We start from the raw sequence: 20110 nt of genomic DNA, 5'->3' as shown, positions 1-20110 counted from the left end.
GTCCCTGTCCTACCTCAGAGGGAACCCAGTTAGACTTACACAGGACATGTCCACCAGTGGCTTGAACAGCAAAATTGCCGACCCGGTTACTCCTGTGATGTCAGCATTTGCACACTGGCTCACAGGGAAACCCTGGCTGAAGTGTCTGTGGTGATCAGGGGAGAGAGGGGTTGCTGCCAGGGCCCAGGGTGGGGGGGTGGGGCATGGGGGGGGGTGAGATTGCTGCCGCAAGGGGGATAGAAGGGGGCCACATTGGGGAGTGGAGTGGTCGATATTGCGGGGGTGTGTCATGATCAGCGGGAGAGGGTTTGGCTATTGTGGGGGTGGGGGGAGTGTGGTTGACATTGAGAGGGAGACTGACTGGTGGTGGGGGAAAACAGGCGAGACTAGTTTGTGTGACACATCACTTACCATGTCATCGAGGGGGCGGGATTCCCCCTTAAATCACTGGGTTCACGATTTACTGGGGCTATTCCCCCTCAGCTAAAGGAGCTGGAGGGCTACCCTGGTGCTGCAGCTTAAAAGCACCTCGTAACAGGCCTCGGTGACTACTGCTCAGTGTCACTGACCTCTGACATTATGAAATGATTTGAGCATCTGGTGATGGAACACATTAAAGCGCACCTTCCAGAGACACTGGACCCATTTCAATTTGCCTATGGATGAACTATTCCACTGATTATACTATAGCCTTGTCCCTCCACTCCATCCTATCCCATCTGGAGCATGATGCCTCGTATGCCAGGCTGATATTCATTAACTTCAGTTCTGTGTTTAACACAATCATACGCCAGAAGCTGTTCTCCCAGGGACTCTCAGGATCCTGGATTTACTAACAGAAAGACTACAGTTTGGGTTGGCAGCAGGGTGACAAGCACCTTCAAGTTGAGCACTATTGTACCTCAGGGCTGTGTTCAGCCCATTCTTGTTCATGCTACTAACTCACAACTGCAACATCAGATCCAGCTCAAGTTCACAGATTACAGGACAGTAGTGGCCTCATCAGCAACATTGATGAGCCACAGTACAGATTAAGTGAGACTAACAAGCTGAATTTCAACATGAACAAGACAAAGGAGATGGATGTGGGGATCAGAATAACCAGCGTCGACCACCCTCCACTACAATGGAAAAGGTAGAGAGCACCAAGTTCCTCTGGATCCACTTAGAAATGACCTATCCTGGACACAAAACATCTCACTTGTCAGAGTGGCTACTGGCTGCCATCTCATCAGCTTTCGACAGGAGCCCTATCAAGAACATCCTAGCCTGCTACCTCACAATGTGGTGTGGTTGCTGTAAAGCTTCAGATCAACAGTCAATCAATAGGATCACTAGAGCAACAGAGAGGATCTCCATCCGCAACTACCCCCACCATTCAACCCCCAATGATGGGCTTTACCAGGATTATTTTCCAAAGAGGGTTTTCAAAATCTGTGAGGACTCCTACCACTCTACATGCTGCATCTTTCAGCTGTTCTTGTCGGGAAACAGATGCAGGTGCCAGAACAGAGCCAGAACTACCAGGCTGAGAAATGGCCTTTTCTCATTGGCACTGAGATTGCTGAACTACTGAAACTGCTCATATAAAACTCTCGCTAACTCACCTATTTATTTAACAATAATATTTATTTATTTTGTGTACATGTATCATTTTGTCTGTAGGTATGTGTTTCAAGTGTGTTGCATAGAATGCTGTTTTGTCAGGCTGTACTTGTACAAATGATTTAAAAAATAATCTTGCACTTGACATGCAACCATTGTTTCAGGCCTGAGCCCTTCTTCAAGATATGAACAAAAAGCAGGCAGACTCCGGAACATAAAGATTGGTGGAGAACATCCAATCTCTAAGCACCTTCATACCCCATACTGAAGGCCTCAAAGCCCTTTGTTTCTTTCTCAACAACAGAATCAACCAGTCCCTCTCCACCACCAACCACCTCCGGCTTCCCGAACTTGCTCTCGCCCTCAATAAGTTCTCCTTTAACTTCATTCCACTTTTTCCAAGTCAAATGGGTACCCACAGAGGCCCTGGCTGTGCTTTCCTTTTTGATAGCTATATGGAGCGAGGCTCCTCAACTTTTCCTCTGCTTTATTGATGACTACTTTGGTGCTGCCACATGCACCCATTATGAGCTCATTGACTTTATCCACTTTGCCGCCAACTTCCACCTCCACTTCAAATTCACTAGGTCCATCTCTAGCAATACTCTCCCCTTTCTTGATCTCTGAAGATAAGCTCTCAACAGATGTTTTCTACAAACCCACAGCTACCTCAACTACACCTCTTCACACCCTATCCCTTGTAAAGATTCCATTCCTTTCCCGTAATTTCACTGTTGCATCTGCTCCCAGGCTAAGGTCTTCCATGTGAGATCATCTGCCATGTTCTTCTTCTTCAAACATAGCTTCCCCTCTGCAAAATACTGGAAAAAGAAAGGTCTTGTGGACAGATGAGATCAAGATTAACCTATATCAGAGTGATGGGATGAGCAAAGTGTGGAGGTGTAAAGGAACTGCCCAAGATCCAAAGCATACCACCTTTGCCATGGTTTGCATCTTGCATTGTACCCTCTATATATTTGTTCATGAAATTTTCTGTGAACCACAGTCATTGACACATCCACACCTGTCTTCTGAAGAGTGTTTCTGATCTGTTGGCTAGGTGTTTGGGGATTTTTCTTCATTGATGAAAATTCTTGTCACTAGCAGTGGAGGTCTTCCTTGGAGTACCAGTCCCTTTGTGATTACTGAGCTCACTAATATGCTATTTCTTCTTGGTAATATTCCAAACAGTTGACTTTGATGATCTTCAGGTTTGGGTGATGTCTCTTACTGTTTTATTCTTGTTTGTTCAGCCTCATAATGGCTTCTTTGAGTTTCATTGACACAACTCTGAGATGATCCCTCCCAGTCCTATCCTTCCTGTACAAGTATAGGATCACTCACAACAGGCGTTGTCTCTGAGGTGACTGTGGTGGAGTGGAGACCGATGCCTGACTCTCTGCAGCATACAAATTTGCTAAGTGTGTGGAAAAGAATGCAAGGATTCTCGTCACGGTTGATCCCCAGCAGCAATGTGACAGCGGGTTTTAGAATTTACAAGGTGTTCCCAGGGACGTAGTCAGGCATGCAGAACTGCTGGACTTTTGTTCTGCCAAAACACATCAGCCTTTCAGTTTACGGAGATTTTGGTGCAGAAATGCTGCTGACTGGCACATTCTAGGTGCAGGAGTACAGTACTTGTTGAGGGATGCACTAAGGTCTGCTGCAGCCAACACAAAAGACATTACTGGATGAACCAGGAGAAACCCCTCAAATGACAGAGGGGAGGCGACATCAATGTAGTAATGCACAGTGATTGAAGTGTGAAGTGTGTGGATATGACTATAGTTTTCCTTTTGGAAATACAGTATAGCGATTAAAGTCAATTTTTAAAAAATCGTTATTTTCAGTGCCCTTCATAATGTTTGGACAAAGGCACTTTTTTTCCATTTATTTGCCCCTGTGCTCCACAGTTTTAAATTTGCAATTAAACAATTCGCATGCAATTGAAGCACTCATTCCACATTTTATTCTAGGTTTGTTGCACGCATTTTGGTTTGACCATGTAGGAATTATAGCACTTTTTATACAGTGTCCCCTCATTTCAGAACACCAGACGTTTTGACCCATTTGGCTTCACAGGTGTTTGAGTATGTAGACATGTTTAATTTCTTAATTGGTGCTGTTATAAGAGATCTTGGCTTAATTCTAAGCTTTTGATCATCTTTGGAGGCTGCCATTGCCATTTTTCAGTTGTGCTAATGAAAGGCAAAGAGGCCATTATGAGGCTGAAAAACCAGAATAAAACAGTAAGAGACCACCCAATCCTCAGGATTGCTAAAATCAACAGTTTGGAGCATCATCAAGTGGAAAGAGTGTACTGGTGAGCTCAGTAATCTCAGAGGGACTGGTATTTCAAGCAAGGGCTCCACTGCCTGATGACGGAGAATGCTCTTCATAATGAAGAAAAAAAAATCCCCAAATACATGTCCAACAGGTCTGAAACACTCTTCAGGAGGCAGGTGTGGATGTGGTAATGACTACTGTCAGCAGAAGACTTCATGAAGAGAAATGTAGGGGCTGCACTGCAAGATGCAAATCACTAGTTAGCCACTGAAAGGATACCATATTACAATTTGCCAATAAGTATTTAAAAGAGCCACCAGAATTCTGTAAAACTGTCTTGTGGACAGATGAGACCAAGATTAACCTGAATTAGTGATCCAAGAGCAATATATATGGAGCCGTAAAGGAACAAAGTGTTGTGTCCCAAACATTATGGAGGGTAACTGTATTTTTACCTCTGGATGTTTTAAGATCTGCTGAATCCCTCCAGCATTTTTGTTTTTACCTGTATTACAATGAAGGAATCTGTGCATACACATATACAGGACTGTCGACCCATCAAGAATGTAAGATGTATATTGTAGTTAAACAATTGTGTGGGATCCTCCTAAAAGAAGGTCTAATTCTGTATCTGTACACTTGTTCTGAGTTGATCAGTCAAGGAACTGACTACTGGATAGTAAAACAGACAATAATTGAGGGAAAATTGGGATGTTTTGAAATTACGGGGAAATAAAGGCCAGCACTGTTTTTCTCCATTATCTGGAGATTTAGGATGAGCTCCAGAAAATGCACAAGTATTTGCTTTTCATAGGTGAAATAACAATATCCGACACCCTTGGGACCACACTTTTTTTGGGGATTTGGAATGTTTCGGATACCAGTAACGGTGGGACATTAAATAATTCCACTGATTTCAGATACGCACAAAACACACACTCCAACTAGAAGGGTCTCTGAATAGGGTGGGGGAGGTGGTGGTTCCACTGGATGGGGAGTGGGGGCTGTGGCTGCACAGGGGGGGGGAGGTTAAATGAAGTGTGATGGTCATAAAATCATTAGGGTACTTTAAATAAAACATGCTGTAAAACTTAAAACATTAACTATCTCAAACTAAGATAAACACTTGAAAATATGGTGACCATTGTCTTCAGGTTGGAGTCTTTTTAAAGACTTCTTCCAGTCTCATCTGTTACATTAACAGGTTTCAGTACAATCAAACCAGTCTGATGTGTGTACGTTCAATTCTTCATTGTCAAACCCACTCAATCAGCACACAGTCAAGATCTGCCCTATGCAATATTTTCCTAGTTTTCATTAGTTTCTGGTTATCACTGTCACTGTAAAACTTCAACAACTTATCTTTCTGCTTCATTAAGTCATATATGGTGATCATTCCCACACCATCATCAGTTAGACTCTGCATTGATACACTACAATCAAGCTTCTGCGATAACTCTACTTTCTGCGCTGTTGATAATGACAGATTCTATATTTTCTGCTTCTCTCTGTACCCAGAGGGGACTCCATATCTTTTTGACATTTTCATAGTCTTCAAAATCTCTGAGCATCAGAGGCATGTCTGATTGGTAGGAGCACTGAGACATAGTTCTGGATGGGGGTAGGTTACATCAGATCATTTTTGCTGCCAAATGCGAGCTTTGGTGTGCAGATGATATCCATAGAAAAAAACATTTGGTTTTCAGAGGCTTCACATATAACCATATAACCACTTACAGCACAGAACAGGCCAGTTCGGCCCTACTAGTCCATGCCGTAACAAATCCCCACCCTCCTAGTCCCACTGACCAGCACCCGGTCCATACCCCTCCAGTCCTCTCCTCTCCATGTAACGATCCAGTATTTCCTTAAATGTAACCAATGATCCCGCCTCAACCACGTCTGCCGGAAGCTCATTCCACATCCCTACCACCCTTTGTGTAAAGAAATTTCCCCTCATGTTCCCCTTATAATTTTCCGCCTTCAATCTTAAACCACGCCCTCTAGTTTGAATCTCCCCCACTCTTAATTGAAAAAGCCTATCCACGTTTACTCTGTCTGTCCCTTTTAAAATATTAAACACCTCTATCAAGTCCCCTCTCAATCTTCTACGCTCCAGAGAAAAAAGCCCCAGTCTGCACAACCTTTCCCTGTAATTCAAACCTTGAAATCCTGTCAACATTCTCGTGAACCTTCTCTGCACTCTCTCTTTTGTTTATATCTTTCTTATAATTTGGTGACCAAAACTGTACACAGTATTCCAAACTTGGCCTCACCAATGCCTTGTACAATTTCATCACAACCTCCCTACTCTTGAATTCAATACTCCGATTTATGAAGGCCAACATTCCAAATGACTTCTTCACCACACCATCTACCTGAGTATCAGCCTTGAGGGTACTATTTACCACAACTCCTAAATCCCTTTGTTGCTCTGCACATCTCAATAGCCTACCATTTAATGCACATGACCTATTTAGATTTGCCTTTCCAAAATGTAACACCTCACGCTTATCTGTATTAAATTCCATCAGCCATTTCTCAGCCCACACCTCCAGCCTTCCTAAATCACCTTTTAAGCTACGGTAATCTTCCTCACTGTCCACAACACCACCAATCTTTGTATCATCCGCAAACTTGCTTATCCAATTCTCCACCCCTACTTCCAGATCATTCTTCTTTTCTTTCTTCTTTGGCTTGGCTTTGCAGATGAAGATTTATGGAGGGGGTAAATGTCCACGTCAGCTGCAGGCTCGTTTGTGGCTGACAAGTCCGATGCGGAACAGGCAGACACGGTTGCAGCGGTTGCAGGGCAAAATTGGTTGGTTGGGGTTGGGTGTTGGGTTTTTCCTCCTTTGCCTTTTGTCAGTGAGGTGGGCTCTGCGGTCTTCTTCAAAGGAGGTTGCTGCCTGCCGAACTGTGAGGCGCCAAGATGCACGGTTTGAGGCGATATCAGCCCACTGGCGGTGGTCAATGTGGCAGGCACCAAGAGATTTCTTTAGGTAATCCTTGTACCTTTTCTTTGGTGCACCTCTGTCACGGTGGCCAGTGGAGAGCTCGCCATATAACACGATCTTGGGAAGGCGATGGTCTTCCATTCTGGAGACGTGACCCACCCAGCGCAGCTGGATCTTCAGCAGCGTGGACTCGATGCTGTCGACCTCTGCCATCTCGAGTACTTCGACGTTAGGGATGAAAGCGCTCCAGTGAATATATATATATATATATATATATATATAAAACAAACAATAATGGACTGAGGACCGATCCCTGAGGAACTCCACTAGTCACCAGCCTCCAATTGGACAAACAATTTTCTACCACTACTCTCTGACACCTCCCATCCAACCATTGCTGAATCCATTTCACTTACCTCCTCATTTATACCTAATGCCTCCACCTTTTTTCCTAACCTCCTGTGGGGAACTTTGTCAAAAGCTTTACTAAAGTCTAAATAGACAACATCCACAGATTTCCCTTCATCAACCTTTTTTGTAACCCCTTTGAAAAACTCAATCAGGTTTGTCAAGCATGATTTACCCCTGACAAAACCATGCTGATTACTCCCTAGCAATCCCTGTACCTCCAAATATTTGTAAATACCATCTCTCAGAACACTTTCCATCAACTTGCCCACCACAGACGTCAGACTCACGGGCCTATAATTCCCAGGTTTACATTTAGACCCTTAAACAGTGGAACCACATGTGCCACACTCCAATCCTTTGGCACTACCCCCGTGGCCAGTGACATCCTAAATATCTCTGTTAATGGCCCAACTATCTGTCCACTAGCCTCCCTGAGTGTCCTTGGGAATATTTTGTCCGGTCCCGGAGATTTATCCACCTTTATCTTTTTCAACACAGCCATCACTACCTCCTCGGTTATCCTTATGCTTCATTACCTCCCCACTATTTTTCTTTACCTCAACTGCTTCAATATTATTTTCCCTAGTGAATACCGAGGCAAAGAAATCATTCAAAATTTCCTCCATTTCCTCTGACTTCTCACTCAGCCTACCCTCACTGTCTACAAGGGGTCAAATTTTATCCCTCACTAAACTTTTAGTTTTAATGTACTTATAGAAACCCTTTGAATTTATTTTTACTCTGTCTGCCAAAGCCTCTTCGTGTCTATTTTTGGCCTTTCTAATTTCTTTCTTAAGATTCCTTCTACACTCCTTGTAGTCCTCCTTCAACTTCTCAGCTCCCTGGTCTTTATACCTCTTGTACACCTCCCTTTTTCTCCGAACCAAATTTCCAATATTCCTCGAAAACCAAGCCTCCTTTGATCCTCACTGGGACAACTACTCTGTACTCTCAAAATTTCTTTTTTGAATATCCTCCATTTTTCATTTACATCCTCACCTGAAAATATCCTGTCCCACTCAATACTCCCCAAATCCCTTCTTATTCCTTCGAAATTTGCTCTTCTCCAATCCAGAACCTCAACTTTAGGCCCCTCCTTGCTTTTCACTAAAACTACCTTAAAACTAACAAAATTATGATCACTAGACCCAATTGCATCTCCAACATTAATGTTTGATACTTGACCTAGCTCGTTCCCTAACAGGAGATCCAGTATTATACTGACCTGAGTCGGTTCTTCTACTAATTGATTCAGAAAACAATCTTGAACACATTTAACGAACTCTAGCCCATCCAGCCCTCTAACTGTATGGGTATCCCAATCAATGTGAGGGAAGTTAAAATCTCCCATGATCATTACCTTATGATTCTCACACATATACGTTATCTCTCTACACATTTGTTCCTCTAGTTTTCTTGACCCATTTGGTGGTCTGTAATACACCCCTATTAGCACCCTCATGTCTCCTTCACCCCTCAATTCCACCCAAACAGCCTCACTGGACGATCCCTCCAGACCATCTTGCCACCTCACGGCAGTAATGTCCTCCTTAACAAGCAGAGCAACTCCTCCCCCTTTTTTTTACCCCCTGATCTATCACATCTAAAACAAATGTATCCTGGAACGTTAAGTTGCCAGTCTTGCCCCTCTTGTAGCCAGGCCTCACTAATTGCCACAATATCGTGACCCCAAGTATCTGTCCATGCTCTAAGCTCATCTACCTTGTTCACTATGCTTCTTGCATTAAAATGTATGCATTTCAGAGAATGACCCTCACATACATTCTCTTTTCTACCTTCTACCTTAATCTCCATCCTACCTTTGTTATCGTTTTTATTTTTATCTAGGTGGCCATGCTCCCTTGACACTGCTCTCACACTCTGTTCCATACCCCCCTGCCAAACGAGTTTAAACCTTCAGTTTTCAGAATTTTAGGTAAAATATGAAAAGAGTGTGCATACACTCATTACATCTGGGAGAGAATGTCTGTTTGAGGAGCACTTGGATATACTATTATAGTACTGGCTAGGAATCAACTTGGAAGTGGAAGACCTTTTTAAAACTTGATCCACAGAGGCAATGTAACAAAACAAGCCCTTGTTGTCCACGCTGTATAGGATAAACCTTGAGCAAAGATGGCTGCGAATAATACCCCAAAACTACCTGGTGCTAAGGGGTTGTTTACTCAAATTGCAGGAAATTATTCCACATAGTGTTCAGCTGTTATTCACAGGTGGGAGGTCCAGCATGACAGTCCAGTATTCCAGACTAAGTTGTAATAGGCATACAATTGGCTTCAAATGAATTTGCAAAATTCATTCAGATAATGTCATCACATGATTGATAATTTAAATGCATAAGTGGAAAAAAATGCTTCAAATACAGACCTCCTCTGAGAGTCTCAGGATGGAGAAGTGCAAACCTTAGTTTCTTGGCACTATGTGTCTGTGCTGGGATTAATTTCTAACCTGATATAAAGTGTGATTTGAACTAGAACAAGACTGCTAACAGAACAGCTATTACATTGCTGAAGCCTAAAATGAGAATAAGCCGATGAAGGAAGAGAAAAGGAAATGCAAGTTTCCCACTGCTCGCCAGCTAAGATGTAATCTCTTAACAGAGATAATCTGGTGCGAATTCAGCCACAGTGCCTGTGATAAAGATGGTGTGAGGAAAGACAAAATAACACTAACATTCTGTCTCATGTGGAAGAGGTAAGAACATCTTGGCTCAACATCTTGGACCTTGAAATATTCACTAACCAAGGCATATACAGAATCAGAATTTATTGTCATGAACATGTCACAATTTTGTTTTAAGCAGCATTACAGGTGAAAATATTACATTAAAAAAAATAAATAAATAAATTGATGCAAAAAGAGAGAGCAAAGTAATGAATACTGTCCATTCAGAAATCTGATGGCAGAGGTGAAGTTTTTTTTTGTACAGTTGGGTGCTCATCTGCAGGCTTATCTACCTCCTCCCTGACGGTAGCAGTGTGAAGAGGGCATGGCCTGGATGGTATGGATCCTTGAGGATCAAGGCTGCTCTTGGATTTTGTTTGAGAGAGGATTTGCTTTCGAACTGGAAAGTTTATTCAGATGACTTAGATTTTATTCACTCACTACCAGTGCATGTAAATATATTTGAATCTAGTAGGACTACAGCAGTTGTAAGCATCACACTGGTCATGCCAAAATGAACAATAATTATATTGCAGGCTTGGGTAGCTTAGAAACAGCAGGACATGCCTCAGCAGGAGTGTGACAAGCACTGCCTTTTAGTTAAAGAAAGAATAGCAAATGAGGACAATATAACCCATTTATCTCACTTTTAGAGGCTGCTTTCAAAGTTATACAGCATGACAACCATTGTTAAGGTTTCTCTCTGAAAAGCATATAACCAAAACAGTTAAACAGGAAAGTCTTCAGACACTGGAATTGTTGTGCAATACATTAGAAATGCTGGAGAAACTCAGTTGGTCACACATCATCTATAGAAAGTAAAGGGTAACTCATGTTTCAGGCGTGATTCCACTTTGCGTGGCATGTTTGGCTTAGTGATTAGCACAATGTCAGTGATCAGGGCCATACCAGGGTTTGAATCTCACATTGTCTGTACAGTCTCCTTGTGTCTGCATGTGCTTTCTCCTGGAATTCGATTTCCTCTCACCGTTCAAAACATGCTGGGGGTGTAGGTTAATGAGATGTAAATTGGGTGGCACAGACTTGTTGGCAGAAATGATCTGTTACTGTGCAGTATGTCAAAATTTATAATTAAAAAAAAAAATTGCCGCGGTATGAACAAAACACAGGCAGGAGCCTGAAATTAAAAGGGTGGGGGGAGGAGGAGAAGAAAGGGGGAGGAATACAGGCTGTCAGGTAAGAGTTACAGATGGATATTTGGTTGGAGGGTAAAAGAGAAAACTGAGAAGTGACGGGGAAGGAAATAGCTCTCTGAATGGAGAAATTTGCTTGAGGGATCAAAAATATGGCAATACATTTGTCTGTGAAGTGCTTTGGGATATTCTTTTTCCTCCATTTCAGACAGTGTGGGATTCTGTGGGGCCTACTTGAATGGTGCAGTGTCTTTTATTTTTGTTGGCACACAATAAGCAGTGTACATAATTCTGAAAAGATAAAGCAAATGACCTCCTTTCATCCTTGGTTTGTTTAAACTCTGGTCTGAAAGAGAGGAGGCTTCTCATTGTAACCAGAGCTTTTGATCTGTTTCTTAAACTGTTAATAAGTTATCATAAATACCACTGCAGCAGTTGGATAGAATTAGATAAGGTGATTGATCAATCAAAAAAACACAACTTGTTAGCTTGTTATTTAAATTATGTAATTGAAACTGGCTTTAATTATCTTCATCTGTACCAATTAAATTCAAAGTTATTATCATCTGACTGCCCATAAACAAATGGGCAAAACAGCATTTCTCCAGTCCTTTGTGCACATATACAGCATATAATAATCACATATATAATAGATTTAATTAAAAATAAAAACAAATATAAATATTTCAGGATGCATGGAGCATGCAGCCCTGAGGTGCACGTTTCTCAGAGTGATGGGACTTGGGATTTTGCTCTCAACTGAACTGAGTGGGCTTCCATCAAGAAGTCTCGAATCCAGTTGCAGAGAGTGGTATTGAGCTCCAGCAAGGTCTCTGAGATAAGATGTGTTGAACTCCGAGCTTAACAACCTGGTGTATGAGGCATGGTTGTCTCGGTGGGTCAGGACATAACATCATATGTGGACTAGTTTGGCCAGTAGACAAATTGAAGGGGTCCAGTGTCACTGGAAGGTGTGATTTGATGTGTTTTGTTACCATTCGCTCAAAGATATTTATGATTGTAGAGGTTAGTGCCCCTGGATGGTGAACAAGAGTGAGGGTTGCGTTTGGTGGAGTGGGAACAGATGAGGTAGTTGAAGTTATTTTGAATAAAGATGATTTTAAATAAAGTGTAAATTGAACTTTTGACCCCTCATTTATTGAAAAGAGCAAACAGAAATACTACGTGGAGTTGATGTTTGAAACTGGGCAATTTATTAAAATTAATGTGCATCAGGAGACGAGTGAAAGCTGATCTGAGCATGTTTTTTGGTACAGATTTTGTATTCAATGAACACAATTACAGAAACTAACTTAGTTGTTTCATTGCAGAACGGGAGTTGCAAAAAAAAAACTAGTTGCTGGCAAGATAAAGGCTTATTACAGAATAGGATGCTTATTTGTCTATAAATTTGGATGTGGCCAGGTAACACAAACTAGACTTGCCTGGCTATTTTAGCCTGTGAAAGGATATATATATCACCATGAGTCAAATGATGAGCCTCCCTTAGTTCTTCATCCTTCAACATTTGACCCCTCATTTATTGTAAAGACAATTGTGGAGCAAACAGAAATACTACGTGGAGTTGATGTTTGAAACTGGGCAATTTATTAAAATTAATGTGCATCAGGAGACGAGTGAAAGCTGACCTGAGCATGTTTTTGGTACAGATTTTGTATTCAATGAACACAATTTCAGAAACTAACTTAGTTTTGTTGTTTCATTGCAGAACGGGAGTTGCAAAAAAAAAACTAGTTGCTGTCAAGATAAAGGCTTATTACAAAATAGGATGCTTATTTGTCTATAAATTTTGATGTGGCCAGGCAACACAAACTAGACTTGCCTGGCTATTTTAACCTGTGAAAGGATATGTATATCACCATGAGTCAAATGATGAGCCTCCCTTAGTTCTTCAACCTTTTGCCAAAAATGATAATAATCATCATTTCGCAGTTAATTCATTTGTTTCTCTGATGCTGTAAAAGGCTCTTCCTCCCTGACGTTGTTCCTTTATGGTCTTCTGAATAAGCAGAGGGGTGCTAATTCTGAGGCATGTACTGCTGCCTTGTTAAAGGGTGGGGTGGTAGTAAATCTTCATTACAAGTCAGCTGCATTAGATAAATCATTCCAATCAATGTTACTTCCTGGGGATGTGCTTGGGCATGCACTACTGACAATCTTCCCCAAAGTTGAGGGGTTCTGAGCTTATTAGTCATCATTAATTGTGATAACTGAGCAATAATGCTGTCACTACTACAACAGCCTTTGTATATATGCCCTTCTCTTGATTCTTCCAAGCAATTTGCTCAGGGATTGTTCTATCTGAATTATAACCCTTTCTTATTTTTTGTATGAATTTGTACTTGTGTTGTGTTACTACCCTTCTAGTTCTCACACTGCTTCCTTGTTCATGCCATGGCCCTACATTACTGTGTCTGCAATTCTGGCTTGCCTGTGTCTCAAAATTAAGTTGGTTAGTTGTTGATCAATTTCCCCATTCATTTGCAACCTGTAACTACCTGAACCTTGTCTGCCAGTTACCCAAACACCCAGCACCAAACTCCTCATGCTCTAAGGTCTTTTCTTTCCACATCTTATAGTTACAGTTGAGTATGGGGTTTTCCCCAATCTTTGGCTTGGCTTCGTGGACGAAGATTTATGGAGGGGGTAAAAAGTCCACGTCAGCTGCAGGCTCGTTTGTGGCTGACAAGTCACAGGGTAATATTTCACACACACTCACCCTTCCAGGACCCTCATTGTCAGTTGTGATCCAATGGGGTATCCTGCCAACAACGCCAATTGTGGGAACAAATAGAAATACACAGTTCATGTTCGAAGCAATAATTGATTTATTAAAACTGGGCATAGATGCATTTGTTTGTAGGGGGAACTGGTTTTGATGCTGTTAAACTGAGCAACATTGAATACCAAAGTAGCATCATTCCACACATTCAGAATTCTTCATTAAATAATCAATGTTTTCATTCACTAGAAAGCTGCTTGACTGACTTGAAAGTAAGTATATTATTTATTGATCCTTTGGAGATTTCTTCAACTCTTTGCATTATTGATTTTTTTGATTGCAAGCACTTTTCACTTTTCCCAGAGTGTACCTGTCATAATTTTCCTAACTTTGCTGGTTAAAATAGATCTCTCCTGTGCATTAAGCTTGGGAAGCAATATGATGAAGGGATTTGCAATAAAAACATTCTTTGGTATTTGTTTTGTTGTAAATTGAATTGGGGGGAAAAAAAGATGATTGCTATTCCATTTCTATTTAAGAAAAGACAAAAAGAATTGATGTTTTATTGGAATTTGGCTTTCTTGTAGACCAAAATCAGATGAGTGCTAAAACATGATGCTCTGCCAACCATTTTGTGAAGCAAAATCATTCCAGCTTTCTTCAAAGAGGCCATAGTGGCAGACTGTAAAATTATGCTCCACCAACAGCATTCTTTTTGTTCTTACGTCAGTAAAAGATGATGGAAATACTCAGCAGGTGGATGACATCACTGAGAAGCAAAGTTGATATTCCATAATCATCACTTGCAATGAAAACAAAAATGAACCACAGATTCTGGACATCCAAAACAGAAAATGGGCAGGCAACATCTGTGGATAAAGAGATCATGTTTCGGTTTGGTTGAACTCTTGAATGTTTCTAACATATTACAGTTTTACGGGGGAAGCCCAGTAAGCAGAATAGTCAGTGCTGTTATCTGACAACCCGGGCTTGGATATGTTCTGCCCATGACTGCGTGTGTTGACCATGGGTGCTCCGGGTTCCCCCCATGTTTCAAAGACGTACAGGGTTGGTAGGTTAATTGAGTGTATTTGGTCAGCAGGGGTTAGTGGTCTGGAAGGACATGTTACTGTGCTGTATTGCTTTTTAATTTTAAAAGTCCCTGTCACAGCAGTTAGGATTCAAAAGAATTTCAAGAACTTGTGGACAATTCCAGATTACGAACATTTAAACATAATATTGAGTCACTCCAATGGTTTTATCCTGAACGTTCTAGCTTAATATTATTTGATTAAAATAATATATTTGGAACATTATGAGCCGATTGGCAAACCTGTCTAATTTTTTAAATCTTGGAGACTCATTGCAATTAAAGTTTGAGAAGAAACAGATTTCCAGTTTCTTCGTAAGTTATTGATGTTTGGTAAATGGCAATTTAAAGATGGCCACTATGGGAGCTGAAAACATTAGCTTCAATGTTGGGCATTTGTAATCTATTTCCTATCTTTGTAGCCTTTTGAAGCAGGAAGTTAGTGGAAATAAGATTGAAAGGAAATTACTGTAGGATTAATCAATACCACTCCCTAGCATGGTGTATTTCTGATTCATTGTTTGTTCTGACCCTCTGCACCATTCTTACTTTTATTTTTGAAGCTCTGCCATTATCCACTAAAATTAGTGTCTGCCAAGAATATTGTGACTACAACATGCAAATGAATTAATGTCAATAATGCATATTGTTGATTTGGGAATGTTTTTATTCAACTAATGTTAATATTTAAAATCTTGCTCTAAAGGAAAGAGAATATAACTCGAATATCAACTTTGAGATGTTTATATGTTAAAATCCTGAATTTTTCGAGCGAAGTGGATTTCTGTGGTATTTTGATTAATGTTGTCAATGGGAATATAAAAAAGGCCTTTGAAAACTTAAAATCAGCGGTTGTGTCTTTAGCACAAAGTTTTTACTTCTCTTTGCCAACTCTACACAATTCCCTGTCAGTGAACATTATGTATTGGGCAGCACTAACTATAGACTCTCATTGCACTTCAATGCTTCATTAACCAAGTCATTATCCTCCTTCTTGCCATTGACAGTAACTGGCTGGAGGTTGTTTTTACCAGAAAATAAAATGCACAAGTGGATTCATGCTGGGATAATGAGCTCTTCTTCAAAGTCAACAGGACTAAGAAGTCGGCCATAGACTTCCAGAAGCAGGGTGGAGGTCACTCCTCCGACTGCATCATCGGTGTTGAGAAGGAGACAGTAGACAGGTTTACTTTCCTTGTAATGAGCTTCCTCTGGGACCTTGATATGATGACCAAGAAAGTGATCTGCTCCTCTTCTTCCTCAAAGTCTGGGGAAATTTGACACGCCCCCTCTATTCCTTAACTACTACAGATGTACTATTGAAGGTATCCTGTCACGCTTCATCATTCTGTGCTTCAGGAACTTCTCTGCCCAAGACCACAAGAAACTGTGGAGAATTGCTCCTCATAGCTCAGACAATGATGCTGTAGAGCGCGTTGAAAGAATCAAAGGCTTGTTGATCCAAACCAAGGCTTTTGTTAACTAGAAGACTGGAGCATATCACATGTAGGTCGACCAGTCCAGAATGACCTGGCCTGGCTAGGAGAAACCCTTTAAGACCTGCCAGTAGGTGTGGCTACACTCTCAGCCAATCAAAGTTATCCTACTCGACAATCTCTACATATACACATTGGTGATAGAATCTGTACTATCACATTCATCCCTTCTTTGAGAACTGACCACGGGGTGGATGGAGGGCTGTTAAAAAAAAAAAAAAAAAAAAAAAAGGCCCCAGTGGAGGTTAGGGCCTGACCATCTGGCGTGACCACCGTGGTGCCGGGATTGGGGTCGCTCAATTCCCTAACAGGGTTGTCGACAGTCTGGCCTGAGCTGGTGGGGTGGTGCTGGTCCCTCTGTTCAAGCACATGACCTGGGGGAGAAGGATTTGGAGGAGGTTGGGTTGGAAGCACTGATGGAACTGATCCGGCTTGGGCTTGGTCCCTTACCAAGACTGTGTCCTCCCGCCCTTGCGGGTACTCAATGTAGGCATAATGCAGGTTCGCATGGAGCAGAGTCACTTCGTCAACCAAGGGGTCATTCTTTGAGTACTGGACGTGGCGTCGCAGGAGGACAGGCCCGGGAACCATGAGCCACGGCGCTATGGTTGTTCCCGATTCGGATTTCCTCGTGAAAGAGCACATCCTTTCATGGGGGGTGGCATTGGTCGCGGTGCATAGGAGGGAGTGGATGGAGTGTAGGGCACTAATGAGCACATCCTGCCAGCAAGAGTTGGGGAGACCTTTGGACCAGAGGGCAAGTGTAACTGCTTTCCTGACGGTGGCATTCTCTCTTTCGACCTGCCCATTACCGCGTAGGTTATAGCTGGTGGTCCTGCTTGAAGCAATACCGCGCTCCAGAAGGTACTGCCGCAGCTCCGCGTTCATAAACAAGGACCCCCTGTCACTGTGGATGTAACTAGTGTACCCAAAGATGGCGAAGATGCTGTGCAGGGCCTCTATGACTGAGGAGGCGGTCATGTCCGAGCAGGGCATAGCGAATAGGAAGCGGGAGTACTTGTCGATGGCCGTAAGGATGTAAGTATTATGGTTGGTCAATGGTAGGGGCCCCTTGAAGTCCACGCTGAGACGCTCAAAGGGGCGGGTGGCTTTGATGACGTGGGTGTTCTCCGGAAGGAAGAAATGGGGCTTGCACTCAGCACACACCGGGTAGGCTCAGGTCATGGAGCGAATCTCCTCGACCGTGTAGGGCAGGTTGTGAGCTTTGACAAAGTGCACAAACCTAGTGACCCCTGGATGACAGAGCTCCTCGTGGAGTCTCTGCAGCATGGCCAGTTGTATGTTGGTGCAAGTCCCCCTGGAGATGGCATCTGGCGGGTCATTGAGTTTACCAGGCCGATACAATATGTCATAATTAAAGGTGGAGAGTTTGATTCTCCACCTGGTGATTTTTGTCATTTTGATCTTACTTCGCTGGGTATTGCTAAACATGAAGGAGACTGCGTGTTGGTCGGTCAGCAGTGTAAAGCGCCTGCCAGTGAGGTAATGTCTCCAACGACGTACTGCTTTGACTATGGCCTGGATCGTCTCCTCGACAGAGGAGTGTCGGCTCTCAGGACCCTGGAGGCCAGCCGGCCGGCCTGGTTCAAAGTGGCTGCCGGTGCAAAGTCGGACGCATCGGTCTCATCTTGGAACGGGATGGACTCATTGATGGCATGCAGCATTGCAGCGGCGTTGTCCGATTTGATGCGGTCAAAGGCCGCTCTGGCTTCGGTTGACAGGGGAAAGGAGGTGGTCTTGATGAGTGGCCGTGCCTCGTCGGCATAGTGTGGAACCCATTGGGCATAGTAGGAGAAAAAGCCCAAGCAGTGTCTCAGTGCCTTCTGGGTGTTGGGGGGGGGGGTGGGGGCGCAAGTCCATGAGGGGACATAAGCGGTCAGGGTCTGGCATTACCACACCGTTCTCCACCATGCAACCCAGAATTGTGAGCCGAGTGGTCCGGAAGACACACTTGTCAAAATTGTAGGTCAAGTTCAGCCGAGTTGCACTCTGAAAAATTTTCTCAAGGTTGGCATCATGATCCTCTGTGTCATGGCCGCAGATGGTGACATTGTCCAGATACAGGAAAGTAGTAGTCAGCCCATTCTGGTCCACCATCTGGTATATTTCCCTCTGGAAGACCGTGACACCATTCGTGACCCCCAAAGGGTACCCTGTGGAATTGATACAGCCACCCAATCGCTTCGAAGGCCGTGAAAGGTTGGTCTTCTTGGCGGATCGAGAGCTGGTGATAGGATGAACGTAAATCAATGGTGGAGAACACACGGTATTGGACGATCTGATTCACCACATCCGTGATCCTTGGAAGGAGGTACAGATCCAGAAGCATGAAGCGGTTGATTGTCTGGCTATAGTCAACCACCATCCGCGGCTTCTCCCCGTTATTAGCAACCACTACCTGGGCCCTCCAGGGACTTGAGCTAGGTTCGATAATGCCCTCGTCCAGCAGTCTGCGCACCTCGTTTGTCATAAATTTCCTGTGTTCATAGATATATTGCCAGCTTTTGGTGGCCACAGGCTTCCAGCCAGGGTGAGGTTTGCAAAGAGCGCTGGCGGAGCAACTCGGTGGGTGGAGAGGCTACAGGTGAGGCCGCAGGAGCGGGTGGCTCGGGCTGCCGCTGGCAGGAGGCTTCCGGGATGGAGTGGTTGCAGACAGAGAGTGGAGTGTGAGACCGCCCAAAGTGCATTGAAAGTCCAGTCCCAGCAGCACAGGGGTGCACAATTGGGGAAGGACTAATAGTTTGAAGTCTGTGAATGTGATGCCCTGGACTTTCAGCATCACCACACAATACCCCTTTACCCCGGTCGAGTGAGATCTGGTTGTGCTGTACTATCACAGACACTAACTAATCCCACCTATCTTCCATTGACTCCATCTGTACTTTGTGTGCCTTGGAAAACAGCCAACATATAAAAAGACTTCTTCAGACCTCAACTTCACTTTATTCACCTTCTTCCTGTCGGGAAGTATGTTCACATATGTGATCTTGCACACTACCATATTTAAGGACAGTTCATTAGTTGCCATTATCAGGCACCTGACTGAACCCCCAAAATAGTGCAGAGCACAGGGAACATAATTTTACTAATTTGCTCTATGCATTTTCATGTCTTGCTTTATTGTATATGGGGTATGTAGCTGGTCTGTTTGCAAAACAAATTCTCCCTACGCTTTCGTACATGTGTGTGATAGTACAGATTCTATCACCAATGTGTATATGCATATCTTGTGGTATAAGATGGTCGTGATTGGCTGAGAGCATAGCCACGCCTACTGGCAGGTCTTAAAGAGTTGCTCCGAGCCAGACGCAGATCATTCTGAACTGGTCGACCTACATATGATACGCTCCAGTCTTCTAGTTAATAAAAGCCTTGGTTTGGATGAACAAGTCTTTGATTCTTTCGACGTGCACTACAATGTGATAATAAATTTGAACCCAGTACACAAACTTGAGGAAATAAAGCCATACTCTTACACAAGCCTTTCCTGCGATTTAATAAAATTATGGCAATCTGATGGCTCAGAATCAAAATTTATTGTCACGAGCAAGTCATGAAATTCAGTGTAATGTGGCAGCGTCACAGTGCAAACATTCATACTGTGAACCATCTTACAGCAATAATATGTATATATTTAAAAAAAAAAATAGTGAAAAGTAAGG

At 42.9% G+C, this 20110-nt stretch overlaps 1 protein-coding gene across 9 annotated transcripts in view; it reads left to right on the top strand.

Annotated features, from left to right (window-relative positions):
* gulp1b (GULP PTB domain containing engulfment adaptor 1b) overlaps nt 1–20110 on the top strand; it is a 355986-nt gene that overhangs the window by 32777 nt on the left and 303099 nt on the right. The window contains exon 2 of one of the 9 annotated variants that reach the window (XM_069934736.1): nt 14091–14113. The exons of the other annotated variants lie outside the window; for them this stretch is intronic. The gene's annotated coding sequence lies outside the window, so the exon portion shown is untranslated. The remainder of the gene's footprint in view (nt 1–14090; nt 14114–20110) is intronic. 9 annotated transcript variants of the gene reach the window in all.

Source organism: Narcine bancroftii, chromosome 4, assembly GCF_036971445.1.
Source record: "Narcine bancroftii isolate sNarBan1 chromosome 4, sNarBan1.hap1, whole genome shotgun sequence".
In the NCBI taxonomy this organism is placed as follows: domain Eukaryota; kingdom Metazoa; phylum Chordata; class Chondrichthyes; order Torpediniformes; family Narcinidae; genus Narcine; species Narcine bancroftii.
This window is presented reverse-complemented; position numbering and strand designations above follow the sequence as displayed.